The sequence below is a fragment of the Canis lupus genome, chromosome 2 (genome assembly GCF_011100685.1).
Source record: "Canis lupus familiaris isolate Mischka breed German Shepherd chromosome 2, alternate assembly UU_Cfam_GSD_1.0, whole genome shotgun sequence".
NCBI lineage: Eukaryota > Metazoa > Chordata > Mammalia > Carnivora > Canidae > Canis > Canis lupus.
This window is the reverse complement of record NC_049223.1, coordinates 67,355,915-67,369,369: the sequence shown is the minus strand read 5'-3', so window position 1 is coordinate 67,369,369 and position 13,455 is coordinate 67,355,915. Positions and strand designations below refer to the sequence as shown.

The window sequence follows — 13,455 nt, the reverse complement described above, 5'->3', positions numbered from 1 at the left end:
TCTTTGCTTACCACACTCAGGTACATGGAAGAATATGTGCAAAAACTTGCATGTATGAGAGAGGCTGGCACCCTGGGGGACCTGATCTGGTGGCAGTGGAGGGACAGGTAAAGTAACAGAATGGAGATTCAAACGACAGACAGAGGCTGTTTCACGTAAGGATGCCTGTAAAACCACAAGGACTGAGGGCTTTATTCTGAAGACAATTAGAAACCATTGAAGAATTAAAAGCAGGTAGAGGACTGTAGTTGACTTTGCTTCTCAGAGAGATGTTTTAGGCAGCCCACCTTGTTCTCCCTAAGTACTCAAGTGCATAACAGCAGTGCCTAGAACATAGTAGGTGTTCAAAAATATTTGTTAAATAAATTTGGCCAAAGTTACTGCTTTATACAGGCCTGCTTGATTCTGAGAAACAAGTGTGCACTCTTTTTAGCCCAGGGAAAGAGTATATTTTAGGGGTAATTGTAGATGCTTTCTGTGAAGACCAAGAACAGAGACTGGAACTGGGACATAATCCTGAATCCAGGTGGCTGCAGATCCTCAGCAGACATGATGCACAGGTCATCATGAGCACAGTCTGCCTGCACCTCATGTACCTGCTTCTTTATTACCTGCCTGTCACTCTCATTCCTAGCTTTGGTTTGCACATGATCCGCTACAACCCCACTGGCTCCCTCTACACTGTGAATTTTCCATCTTAGACCCTTTTGATAAGTGGCTTATTATTTATTTCTAACTTCAAAATCTAGGAGAGACAATCTATGGGCTTACACTCATCTTTTCATGGAGCAGGAATTAGAATGAGGAAGCTATGAATTCCTAAATCACATCAGGATTCTGTGAGATAAAAGGGAGGGAGGGTAGATAGCTGTGGGGGAAGCAGTCAATAGTGAACACTACATTACCCAAATAATTATTTAATTGCAAGTTGTGATACGTGCTTTGAAGGTAAGTACAGGATGCTACAAGAGAGTGTAAGAGGATCTAAATTAGGTTGGGGTTGAGGTAGGGTTTAAAAGGCCTACAGACTGACTGCTCCTGAGTCAACACTATGTTACTTCGGGTACAGGTTAAGCTACTATAATAACATCCCAAAGTACAATAACATAAATGATATGTATTTATTTTTCTCATGTGAGAAGTCCAGATGGGAATAGTCCATGGCCGGCAGGGCCAGCTCTGTTCCAAAGAGTCATCTGGGACCGAGGTTGGTGGCTTAAGGCTCTTATCCTTTAAATGCAGCTCCCATTTCTGGGTCCACAGCACCAAGGGTAAGGCCAGGAGATTGCCACATCACTTCTGCTTACCTCCTTACAGGGTGACAACAAGTCATAGTGGCATGCTTAGCTGCAGGAAATCTGGGGGATGTAGATTTGAGCAGGGCAGCTGTGTTCTCTGTTACAAGGGGGGGGGGGGCAGGGTGTGAAAAAAAAGAAGAGGGAAAGAAACCCGTGTCTGGAAGTTCAAAGTCTCTGCTACGAGGACCCCGCCTTTGGTGGGGGTGGGGGGAAATGGAAGACTCTGGGGTCCATATAGTTAAATGCAGTGGGGAAATCCTATAAGATGAGGATGAAAGGTATCCATTGGGCTTGACATCTAAGAAGTTCCTTGACTACAGAAGGGCAGGAGTGAAACTGCAGTGGGTCGATGATGAGAAATGAGGATATGGAGTTAGAAGTGTGAGGTAGCTCTTTTGGGTAACTTGGAGAAGAGAAGGAGAGGCAGAAATAGCCAACTCTAGAACAAAAGAGGGTGTTGCCTCCCCCTCTTCCTCCTCCTCCTTCTTCCTCTTCTTCACACTAAGAAAACATTGAGAACAGTTGCAGGCAAACCAGAGTATTTCCATAGAGGAGAGTTCAAAGATGTAGAAAGAGGAATTAGCTCCCTGTGCTAGATAGAGACAGCTGTCAGAGCAGACAGGAGGGCGTGGGGCCAAGAGCAAAAATGTAGGGATGAGCCTTGAACAGAAAGAGAAACACATCTTCTGAGATGAGGAAGGTGGTGAAGATGAATAGGTGAAGTGGTTATTCTTACGGATGTGGGATGGGGTTGTGCCCCCCCCCCCAATTCCTGCCCAACGGCTCCATTTTCTCAGTAAACCAGCTCTTGGCACAGGAGAGGTTTTGGCAAATAGTTGATCAGGAAAGAAGGTATGCATGCACATGTCTATATTAAGTCAGATTTAGAGTCACGTGGCTTTGACTTGCATATCCACAGCCTACCCAAACCACCTCAATGTGGCTTAGAGAAAAGTACTGAGGTCTCAGGAAGAGCTTGGATCCCAACAGAATTAGAAACTCCATTCTGTCCATAAAGGGCCTAGGACCATAGCATGAGCAGAGGAGGCATGGAGGGAATGTAAGGAGTGACCAGTTGTGAGCAATCCCTGGGGACTCAAGAATTCTAGGAGGTTATAAGGGAACTGAATTTGTTCAGTGACTAGGTGTGGAGTTACTGAGCTGCCAACACTCAGATCTAAATTATATCACAAGATCATTCATTGAGGCCCGGGAAGCTTGGCAGACGTCTGAGTTACATTTTGGAGAACATAACAGTCAGAATCCCATCAGAAAATAGTCGAAACACTCAATTTGGATAATTTGAGAAAAGTTTAATGAAGGGTCTGTACAAAGGGTGGGCAGAGTTTGAGGAACCCACAAGAGATTGTGTGAAATCTGGGGCTATCTCTACAGCCTGGATGCCTGTGGGGAAAAGAACAGTTGCCTGAACCCACAGCGGCCAACAGGAGCTAAGGCCTTCAGGGAAGAATATAGCAGTCCTGGGCCACCCCACAGGGAGGCAGTCAGGGGAAGGCAAACCCTGCCCACACTCTTCTCCACCCTCTCATCTCCGGCTGGAGTTCCCATTGGCTGAACCAGACAGGAATCCAGAAGACAAGAGTGCTCACTGATGTGGTTTGTGGAGGTCAATCACCTGGTATAGAGAACAGGGTGGAGGTGAGTGGAGAGTGGCCTGGACAGGCAAGAGGAAGTGATAGGAAATTCACCCAGGATTATATGTGGATATATGCACGTGTACCATGGACTCAATAGTCTCACCAGAAAACACACACACACACACACACACACACACACACACACACACAAATAGTCTCACCGGAATATCTGAGTTCTCTCTGTGACACTAACAGGAGAGCCAGAGGCCTTAACCTCTAAGGATGGAATGGGCCCCCCAGGAAGGGGAAATCTGTCTATTCTGATTTACAGGGGGGCTGAAGAGGAGGCTCTTGAGAAAAGAACTTGGACTTGGCTCACAATTAGGGTTCAGGTATGAACAAGTGTATTTGGCAAACTGGGAGGGGAAAGGTGAGTGCTAGAGGATAAATTACAGGAAAGGAGTATGCATCCGTCAGATAGACTCCATTCAACTGGATACCCAGTGTGGTAGGCAGAATGACATCTCCCCATGTTTTTAATCCCCCAAATCTCAGAATATATTGCCTTTCTTATGTGGCAAAAGGCACTTTGCAGATGTGATTCAGCTGATTTAGAGATGGGGGAGGTTATTCTGGATTATCCAGGCAGAGCCAATGTGATCATAAGGATCCCTGTAAGAGGAAGCCAGGAGGGTCAGAGTCAGGGAAGGAGATGTGATGAGAGAAGCAGAGGTTGGAATGATATAGGGCCATGAGCCAAAGAACATGGGTGGCCTCTAAGAGCTGGAAAAGGCATGGAAATGGATTCTCCTTCATGGCCTCCAGAAGGGTCTGCATACCTATTGCAGTCTTCTGACCTCCAATACTGTGAATGTGTGTATGTTGTGTTAAACCACTAAGATTGCAGTAATCTGTTGAACAGCAGTACAAAATTAATGTGCCAAGTTATTGCCATAACTTAAACACAGGCCCTTGGTAGCTAGTAGCTGAATGCACAAAGGAAACTGAAATGAAGAATGAGCCTCAACTCAGAGTCTGAATGACATGGATAGGTCATGGCTCTGGCTCCAGCATCTGTGTATCCATAGATGTAAACAAAACAAAACAACAGTCTAAATAAAAGTGCCACCTTGGGACTTAGGTAAGGGATTCCTGGCTAAGGGAGTGGCATGACGGAAGGAGACTCGTTTCTCTATCATCCTAGGAGTGAAAAGGCAAGAGTAGTATGAGGGGAACAGGCACTGACCAGCAGTCCAGCAGAATCTTAAGAGGCATTCAGAGGTAAGCCCTGCCAGGCGAGCATCTGCCTGAGTGATGTCAAGGGTAGAGCGGAGGAGGCAGCATGAGCAGCATGTGGAAGCATGCACGGGACAACTCTGGGACTCCCACAGATGCCAAGGGCAGAGTGAGCTTGTGATGATTCTGAGCCCAGCCGTTACCTGGGTTAGGATGGTGCAGTACTGAGCTAGCAACATGTTTGTCCCAAGTGATATCAAGGCCTCTTTCATCCCTGCAGGCTGACAAGGACTGTGAGTACCCAAGTTATCCCTGTAACACAAAGGGAAGGAGCCTCCTGCTACTACAGATCACCTAGGGGGTCAGAGTGCTGCTGGGCCTGGGAGGTTATGGGGAGGAAGATCCAGGCACCAGATCAAAATCTAGGAAGACTTTCACGAAGTACAGTTGTAGTTTTTACTTATTCTCCCAACAAATGATCCCTTACTGTGTGTGCTGTGCCTAGCAATGAAGCAGGGGCAGTGCCATTGCCCAGGCCCTCTGGCAGCATGGCTGCAGGCATGGCCCACACCAGCTGTGCCCGGCAGGAGCGGCTATGGAAATCAGGCTCTGAAGGATGGGTCAGCTCAGCAGGAGTGTGGAGAGGGCTGAGGGTCAGCAAAATGGCAGGGCTGCTGTGGGAAAGGACTTGTCCTTGAACGTAAGTGAGGTGTGCTTGGGAACCAATAAAAGTTGGTGGGTATACTTTACAGGGAGCTGGAGACCATCTGATCACTCAAAATCACAGCCCCAAACTCACACAGATTATTCCAATTTCTCTCCTCTCTTCCCTCTCCATTGGCGGGTGGTGGTGGCTCCCTTCCACCTCATTCCTCCATCCACTGCTGAGAGGCATTGGGCATTGGGTCCTGCATATTTTTAGCAAGCAATTCTCAGATCTCAATAGAGAAATGGGAAAAAGTTCTCTCCCACAGGAAGGTTTGGTGTCCTGCCTTGGATAAGATTGAGTGAAGTAAGTCCCTGCGGCCCAAGGAGAAAAAGGTTTTTCAGCCAGAAAAAAAAGTATGAGAAAAAGCACAGAGACATAGCTGGATAATGTATGTGGAAGGAGTTCTGTGGGGAGGTTGCAAAGGGGGCGCCTGATAGAGGGGGAGGGTGCTTGAGAGTAGAGGAGGCCTGGAACCAGATTATGGTTGTGAGGTGTCACAGGTAACGCTACCTGCTGCTGCAAGGAGTCAGAGCCTGGCCTGAGATGACAGCCAGCTCAGAAAAACTTGTAGCTGGAGTCATGAGATGAGCTCAGGATGTCTACCAACTAATGATCCATTTCTGTAGATGGCTTTCCGGTATACAAAATGCTTTCACAACTTCCTACTGCTTTAGCTCTCTATCACTGCATAACGCACCAACCCCAAACAACCACATTCATTTTGCTGGCAGACCTGCCACGTGGGCAACACTTGGCAGGAACAGCTCATCTCTGCTCCACTCGGCATCAGCAAGGACAGCTGGACTCATCTGAAGGCCCTGTCACTCACATGTCTGGCACTGGATGCTGGGACATTAGAAGAGGCTGTGACTTGGAATACCTATGGCCTCTACTCGTAGCCTGGGCTTTTTCACAGCAGAGTGGCTAGGTTCCAAGGGTGAGTGTCTGCAGAGTGAGAACAAGGCAAAAGCTTTTCTAACTTAGCCTTGGAAGTTAGAAATACATTGCAACACTAGGGCATTTGCTCTTTCTTTTGTCTTGAGTGCTCTTCTCCAGAGACCAGTGTGGATCTTTCTCTCATTCTTCAGGCTTCAGTTCAAATGTCACCTCATTAGAGGTGGTCTTCCTGAACCATGCTATTTAAAATTGCAACCCCAACCCTCCCCTGGTTCTCTCCCCAACTCCCTTGATTGCTTTATCTTTCTCCATAGAACTCATTATTACAAAACATATTGTATATTTACTTAAAATTGTCTTTTCTCATCCATTAGAAGTGAGCTCCACAGCTCAGAGGTGTTGTATATTTTGTTCACTGCTTATTCCCTACCACTCAGGACAGTGACTGGAACATAGCAGTCTACCATTTGCAGGGCAAATAATTGAAAATTACCATTTTGCTTCTATTAACTTCTCCTTATCTTTCTAAAAGCCATGGTTTGTATGTTTTGTTACTCTAGTAATATAGCTTTTATTATTTCAATATGATCCTTTTTAACCTCACATAATGATTTGGTCTTAGTCTATTTCTTCTTCCTCCTCCAGCTGCTGCTGTGGCTTCTGCTTCTTCTTCTTCTTCTTCTTCCCAAATTATGGCTTCTTTTTTATTATTATTGGAAAGACTTCAAAGTGTTTTGCTCTGTTTTGCTCAAAGGCATGTGATCTGCTAAGAAAATATGATGGGAGAACAGAACCTCCTAATGGCCTAGGAGAATTGTTTTGTCTCAGGCAGAAACTTCCAAAAGTGGTAAAGCATATGCAAAGCCATTCGTTTTGTAGGATTAACTCATGATTAGTAAGAAGACACACACGCACACACACACAGGCTCTGAAAGGCGAGGTAGAGCTCACCAGACAAAGAGAGTGGCTTTTGCAAAGATCCTTTGGTGGAGGTAGGCCTGGTCCTTCTGATGAACAGAGAGAAGATGAAGTGTGGCTGTAAGAGAGAAGGGGAGAACAAGAGAGAGGGGAGACTTGGAGAGCAGGAGCTGTTTGGACAGTATTCAGTGGTGGCAGAGAGGCAGGCAGGAGGCCGTTGTCATCAGAGCAAGAAACTGAGTTTTTATTCTAAATGTAATGAGAAGGGTGCCTGGGTGGCTCAGTCAGTTAAGTGTCTGACTCTTGATTTTGGCTTAGGTCCTGATCTCAGGGTCCTAAGAGTCCATTGGAGTCCACACTGGGCATGGAGCCTGCTTAAGATTCTCTCTCCCTCTCCCTCTTCCCCTCCCCTGTTCTCTCTCCCCATCTCTATAAAAATGTGATGAGAAGCCATTTAAGGATTTTTTTGTCATTGAAGGATTTTTTTAAAAGATTTTATTTATTTATTCATGAGAGACACAGAAAGAGAGGCAGAGACACAGGCAAAGGGAGGAGAAGCAGGCTCCATGCAAGGAGCCCGATGTGGGACTTGATCCCAGGACCCAGGGATCATACCCTGAGCCAAAGGCAGACGCTCAGCCACTGAGCCACCCAGGCATCCCACCATTAAAGGACTTAATCAGGAGAGTGATATGATCTGGTTTATAATTTTAGAAGCTTACTCTGGATGCTGTGTGGAAGATGTGTTGCAGAGGGCAGGAGTGAAATTAGAGGGAGTCGGGATACCATTGCCATCATTTAGACAAGAGATGGAAAAAAGTGGGCAGATGCAGAATAGGTTCTGAGGTGGCATCAACAGAGTTAGCTGCTGGGAGTCAGCAAAGGGAAGAATGAGGTGCACCTGCACTTTCAGATTTGTAGGTCCAGCAACTAAGTGGATGGTGTCACACTATGTACTGAGATGTCCCTGAAATGGAGACACTTGGAGGGGACCAAGTTGGGGCAGGCATGGCAGGTCAGGAAATTTGGAATTTGTTTTTTTTAAATTGAGTTCTAATTGCCTAGTTGACTTTCAAGTAAAGGTGACAAATAGATAGTTGGATGTAAGAGTCTGGAGCTCAGGGGAAAAGTCACTGGTGGTGATAACAGATTTGTAAAGTCATTGGCAAATATGACAGATGGTATTTAAAAGCCATGGGACCGGATGAGATCACCCAGGGAGAGACAGCAGAGGTGATGAGGGAGCTTGGAGTTTCCCTGAGAATAGTCCCATGTTAGGCAAAGTTGTATGGGAAGTTGGGGCCTGAGGAGGGCAGCTCTCCTGAGGGCAGGCCCTGCCAGTGTTCAGACACAGGGTCCAGTGACAAGTGACAACCACAATGAATAAGTGGAATATGTGAGAATTCTCAAAGATCCTTGGAAAAGGGAACCTGGAAGAGACCAGATTTCCTAAAGTCTTTGCAGATTGAGAGCTCGAATTGTTGCTGCTTACTCATTAAAAGGAAGTGTGGACTGAAAACAGGAGAAACAAGAGAACATCTGGGTTACTCCTTTTTTCATGGATTTGTTACCTCCATGAGCCTCTCAAGGGCAGAAACTCTGCCCTCTTGGCCTCTGTACCCATGCCTGGCTTACAATAGCTGTGAACACAAGTGGGAAATTGGGTGACTGTCTAACAAAGCTTGCACACTTCGTCAACAAAGAAGACTGTCGGGATCCCTGCGTGGCGCAGCGGTTTGGCGCCTGCCTTTGGCCCAGGGCGCAATCCTGGAGACCCGGGATCGAATCCCACGTCGGGCTCCCGGTGCATGGAGCCTGCTTCTCCCTCTGCCTGTGTCTCTGCCTCTCTCTCTCTCTCTCTGTATGACTATCATAAATAAATAAAAAATTAAAAAAAAAACAAAGAAGACTGTCTAAATAATGAAATCTGCAGGCCCAAAGGAAAGGGAACATTGAAAAACTAGAACCCAATGGCCCTTTACAGCCCAAATTGTAAGCTCTCTTTGGGAATGGAACAATGGTTTGCTTTGCTACTCTCCTGAGCAAGGAAATGTTTGCTTCTCTCCCCAGAGCTGTGGAGAAAGCCATTCATCCCCAAGCAGAGCATCCCAACAAGCTCACAACACAGACTGGGAGCCATATGGAGAGGGATTTCTCGGTGGTCTCCAAGGAAGGAAAATGCTGGCTTCTCTTCCCTCAGGGCTCTCGCAGTAGATCTGGTGGGAGGAGTAGGGCAAGTGGGCTCAGGGAGAAGGTATCAAAATCAGTAGCTGGGAGGCCTCAGGCAGACAGGGTGGGTGGTGGAAATGTTTGGGATGGGTAAACATGACTGGAGAAAGGAGGGATGGGGCTTCTGCACCCTCCAAAGCTGGCCTTGGGTTTAGCTCAGCCTGGTGGTCCTTTGGGATGGGTTGGCCATTGTCAGCCATGAAAGCACCGAAGCAGAGATGGCTGTTCAGGAGAGAATTGAAAGTTGAAGCAGAGATGGGAGAGAAACTACTGGAAGGTGCCTGACTGCCCCACTCCCTGGCTTCAGTCCTTTCCCAGGTATGGCTGATTTAGGATTCCATGAGATACCTCCACATCTTCCCAAAAAATTGTGCCTGGGAAAGTCTGACTTGATTTCTGTTCCTGAACACCAAAGGAGCCTCAACTAAGACAAAAGAGTAGCCCAGGCTGCTCTGGGGTGGCCTCCTTCCCCTCCCTACAGGGGCTATCACTGCTGTGGGCCCATGGGGAGCTCTTCCCCTCAGGTTCTCCCCAGCTACTCTGGCTGGGTTCCCATTTGTTCTATGTATCAACGCATCTATCTTCCCTCTGTAGCCCTTGTTTTGACCCCTCTGTCTGTCCTTGTGATGTCTGAAATAACAGGAAACAAGGCCATTCTTCCCCAGGGCTGCTGGGAATTACACCTGAAAACACCAAAGCCACAAAGATAGTGACAACAAAGGAACTCACAGTCAAACCCCAACGGTCCATGAAAACCCAAATGGGAAGTAGTAACTGGGACATTCTCATCTCTCTCTTTTTTAAAATTATTGCCACATTTTAAAAAATATTTTATTTCTTTATTCATGAGAGACACACACATACACACAGAGGCAGAGACACAGGCAGAGGGAGAAGCAGGCTCCATGCAGGGAGCCTGACGTGGGACTCGATCCTGGGACTCCAGGATCACGCCCTGAGCCAAAGGCAGGCGTTCAACTGCTAGGCCACCCAGGCATCCCCATTGCCACATTTTTTTAAAGATTTTATTTATTCATGAGAGACACGGAAAGAGAGGCAGAGACATAGTCAGAGGGAGAGGCAGGCTCCCCCCAGGGAGCTTGATGCAGGACTCCATCCCAGGATCCTGGGATCATGACCTGAGCCAAAGGCAGACACTCAACCACTGAGCCACTTAAAAAAAAAAAGAAAAGAAAAGAAAAAAAGAAAAAGATTTTATTTATTTATTTGAGAGGACAAGAGAGAGAGAGCTTAAGTGTGAATGGGGGAGGGGCAAGGAGAGAGAAAGAAGAGGGGGGGGGGAGGAGGTAAGGGAGGGGGAGAGAAGCAGACTCTCCTCGGAGCAGGGACCCTGATGTGGACCTCCATCCCAGGACCCTAGGATCATGACCTGAGCTGAAGGCTGACTGAGCCACCCAACCACCCCCACATTCTTACCTTTATCCAGAGGAGGAAACTAACCATGTCAGGATAGGCCTTGGATAGGCCACTGCAGTTCCTTGGACCACATTTCTTCACCTAGAGAACATGAGTGAAAAGTATACACAAACTGGGTCATGAGAGCATCGTGTTTAGCACAGTACATTCTCAACAAATGTTGGTTATTTTTATTATCAAAAGGGATTCTAGGTAACCCAAAAAAGGGGGGATTCTGGGAAATAAAATATTTCTGGGCTGATATTGTTTAATGTGCCTCTCAGGATGCCTGGCACATAGGAAAGTGTAAGAATTGTGGTTATGGGAAAAGTATTTAAAGCTGGGACAGGAACCGAAGTGAACTCATGCAAGTAAAAGCCATTTGATCTGGTGATGGCAGAGCTGTCTATCATACAACTTTTCTTTTTATTTAGAATTTCAATGATGTTACCTGAATTGCTTATGCAGTGAAATCACTAAGAACTGGTTATGATTCGAAATTATATTGGTTGCCAAGTTAACAGCTCAGAGAAGACCGTCACTTGGGTGCCTCAGAAGTCTGTCCTCTGAGGGGACAGGAGCGCCTAGGCAGGGTTGTGGGGTTGGCCGGGAGGAGGAGGTGGAGACAGGGGATGGACAGAAAGTAGGGGGGAAAGGATGTACTGGGCATGGAGGCGAGAAAGATAGATGGACGGAGAGAGAAAGCACCACCAGAAAGTGACCCCTGCCCAAAGCAAAGGCATCTGTTTCTTTTTATTTTATATATTATATTTTATTTTGTTATTCCACTTCATTTCTTTTCCAACCTGGTATCTCCATTCTCCTTCTTCCCAGAGCAGTTCTCTGGACAACTCTGGCAGGACTACAACATGAGAACTGGTCTGACTTCAGCATCCCTCCATAAACTCCTCACATCACATCCCAAGGAGGAGATGGTGAGACCTCTGTTTTCTGAATGTGTGTGGGGTACAGTGGGCCAGGAGGATGGTGGGAGGGGTCATCTGGGCTCTGAGAGTCTCACTTCATTTCCCATGTTCAGGAGTGGAGGCCTCTTGCTGCCACCAATACTCCCTCTGTCCCATCACCTTCCCCTGACCTGATCATGATTCTGGGTTCTGATCCCAGCTCTATCACCTGCTCTTTGCTTGATCCTCATGAACCCAGAGTGCCTTTCCAGCTCAGGCAAGTCTCAAGTCTCTTGAGATCCCTGAACGACTGAGGAAGGAAAGGATTCCAGAGTTTTCCATCAAATGCTGGCCCCCTCAGCTCCTAGGTGGGGAATTAGTCTAAAGCAAATCAATCTCCTGGTAACCATAACAAAGGGAAACTAAGTCAGAATCCCTTTTTTAATGGGGCAGAAGGGGCAGCAGCTCCAGCATCTAACTTCTGAGGGATCAACAGGGCAAGGTAGCCCCAGCAGCAGCAAGTGGGACCAAGAGCAGTGAAACCTCAACTTTAAATCTTAGGACTCTGACAGATCAGACATGCAATGGTGAAGCAGTCAGGTGAAGCAGTCAATTGAATGAAAAGTTTCGGTCACCTGGAATGAAGTGTCTATTGAAAGCAAAGCTCTAGAGGCTGAGCAGCCATGCCATAGGTCAGTATGAGGGGCACAGAGACTTTAAGCTCCTATCCTAACTACTCAGCTCAATTGTCCACCTAAAAGCTAAGAGTGTTTTATGACTGTGATTGAAGAATCTCAAATTTCTTGCAGAGACAGGAAGAAGGGGAAGAGGTAGTGTTACTGGAACCCGGGTCCCAGAGTCAACCAGTGGAAGCTGGAACTATGCATATGCACAGGCCTTCCAACCAGTGGAAGTTGGGACTATGGAAGAAGAATCATAACTGATGTTGAAGATGCCACCAACAGAGAAGGAGGAGAAAACATCTCTACCTCTTCTCCTGCCCTCCAACCTCTTACTGCCAGAGAGTCAGAAAATATACCTTGCAGGCGTTGGCATGCCAGTGATGTGGAGCAGAGCGGGGGAAGGAGAAGAATAGATCTGAGAAGCAGGCCTGGAATGCAACATGATTTTAGATTATACTGAATGTATTGCTATGGATGCATTTACCAGAGGTTTTTATTTCAATAGACTAGTTTGAGTAACCAGACGTGTTGTAATTTGTTCACTTTGTTGGTTGACTGGATCTTGGACTAACCAGTGATCTAATAAACCAGGTTAAGATGCCTTGAATTCCTTGGTATACAATAGAAGAGGGGAGGTTGAATTATTGAGTACATTGCCATATGCACTATGTTCCCCACTCACTAACTGTATCCCCAGAATGGGCCCAGAAGACAATCCCTCTCTGAAAGCATTAGTGAGCATTAATACTGTCATCTTTGAAAAACTCTATTGTGATTGTTCTTTGTAAGACTAGAATAGTTGTAGGAAGCTGCAGTTGACATGGACACCTGATTTCAGTAATGTTTTCAGGATCCTAGAGCAGTAGACCCCAACCGGTAGCATTTAACCACTAGAGGCAAGGTGGACATGGTTACTTACAGGCATAAAGGAAGGGAATTTGGATGCTAAATGAATAACAAACGCTCACTCTGTCTACCTCTTGGCTTGCCCATTGACATAACCCCTTTACCCAATACTTACACTTCAAAATAAAGCTTCCAAAAACTATACTACAACCAATCATCTTTTGAACAATTGATAATGTATTTTCTCATCCCCAAGGAATCAACCTAAATCTTGGAGTAATTATATCCAGCTGCCAGTCCATGTGCTGCGGGATAGGGTGCCTCCTCTGATGACTACTATCTTATTTCAAAATTCTACAATCTGAGCAATACATTGTAAAATTCACCACCACCAATACACTATTAAAAAATAATGGTGGAGAGGAAAGAAGAGAAAAATTAGTTTAAAACAGTTAAATTACTGCATTTGATTGACTCTAAGAATCAGTTGTAGAACAAACCATTATTTTACATACCATTAAGGAAAATGATCCAGTTACATGATGACACAATGATTTCTCATCACTTATAACTTAGAGCTATTTTGTACGTATTTAGACATAGATTTTTACCTTGCATAACTTTTGCACACACAAAAAATTAAAATATAAGAAATTGATTGATTATGGTATTCCTCAAACGCCTTCATATTTATAGTCCTCCTCTGAGTTCCTCTCATGT

The 13,455-nt window shown here is 46.0% G+C and overlaps 1 long non-coding RNA gene across 5 annotated transcripts in view; it reads left to right on the top strand.

Moving 5' to 3' along the window:
* Window positions 1-12,923, top strand: part of LOC102155488 — a 36,246-nt gene extending 23,323 nt beyond the window's left edge. For 2 of the 5 annotated variants that reach the window (XR_005355871.1, XR_005355870.1), the window contains exons 4-6: window positions 21-107; window positions 11,136-11,236; window positions 12,016-12,921. This is a non-coding gene — a long non-coding RNA (uncharacterized LOC102155488). Of the gene's footprint in view, window positions 1-20; window positions 108-11,135; window positions 11,237-12,015 lie in introns of all 5 variants that reach the window. The other 3 variants (XR_005355869.1, XR_005355867.1, XR_005355868.1) reach the window with 3 other exon arrangements.
* Window positions 12,924-13,455: the final 532 nt, after the last annotated feature.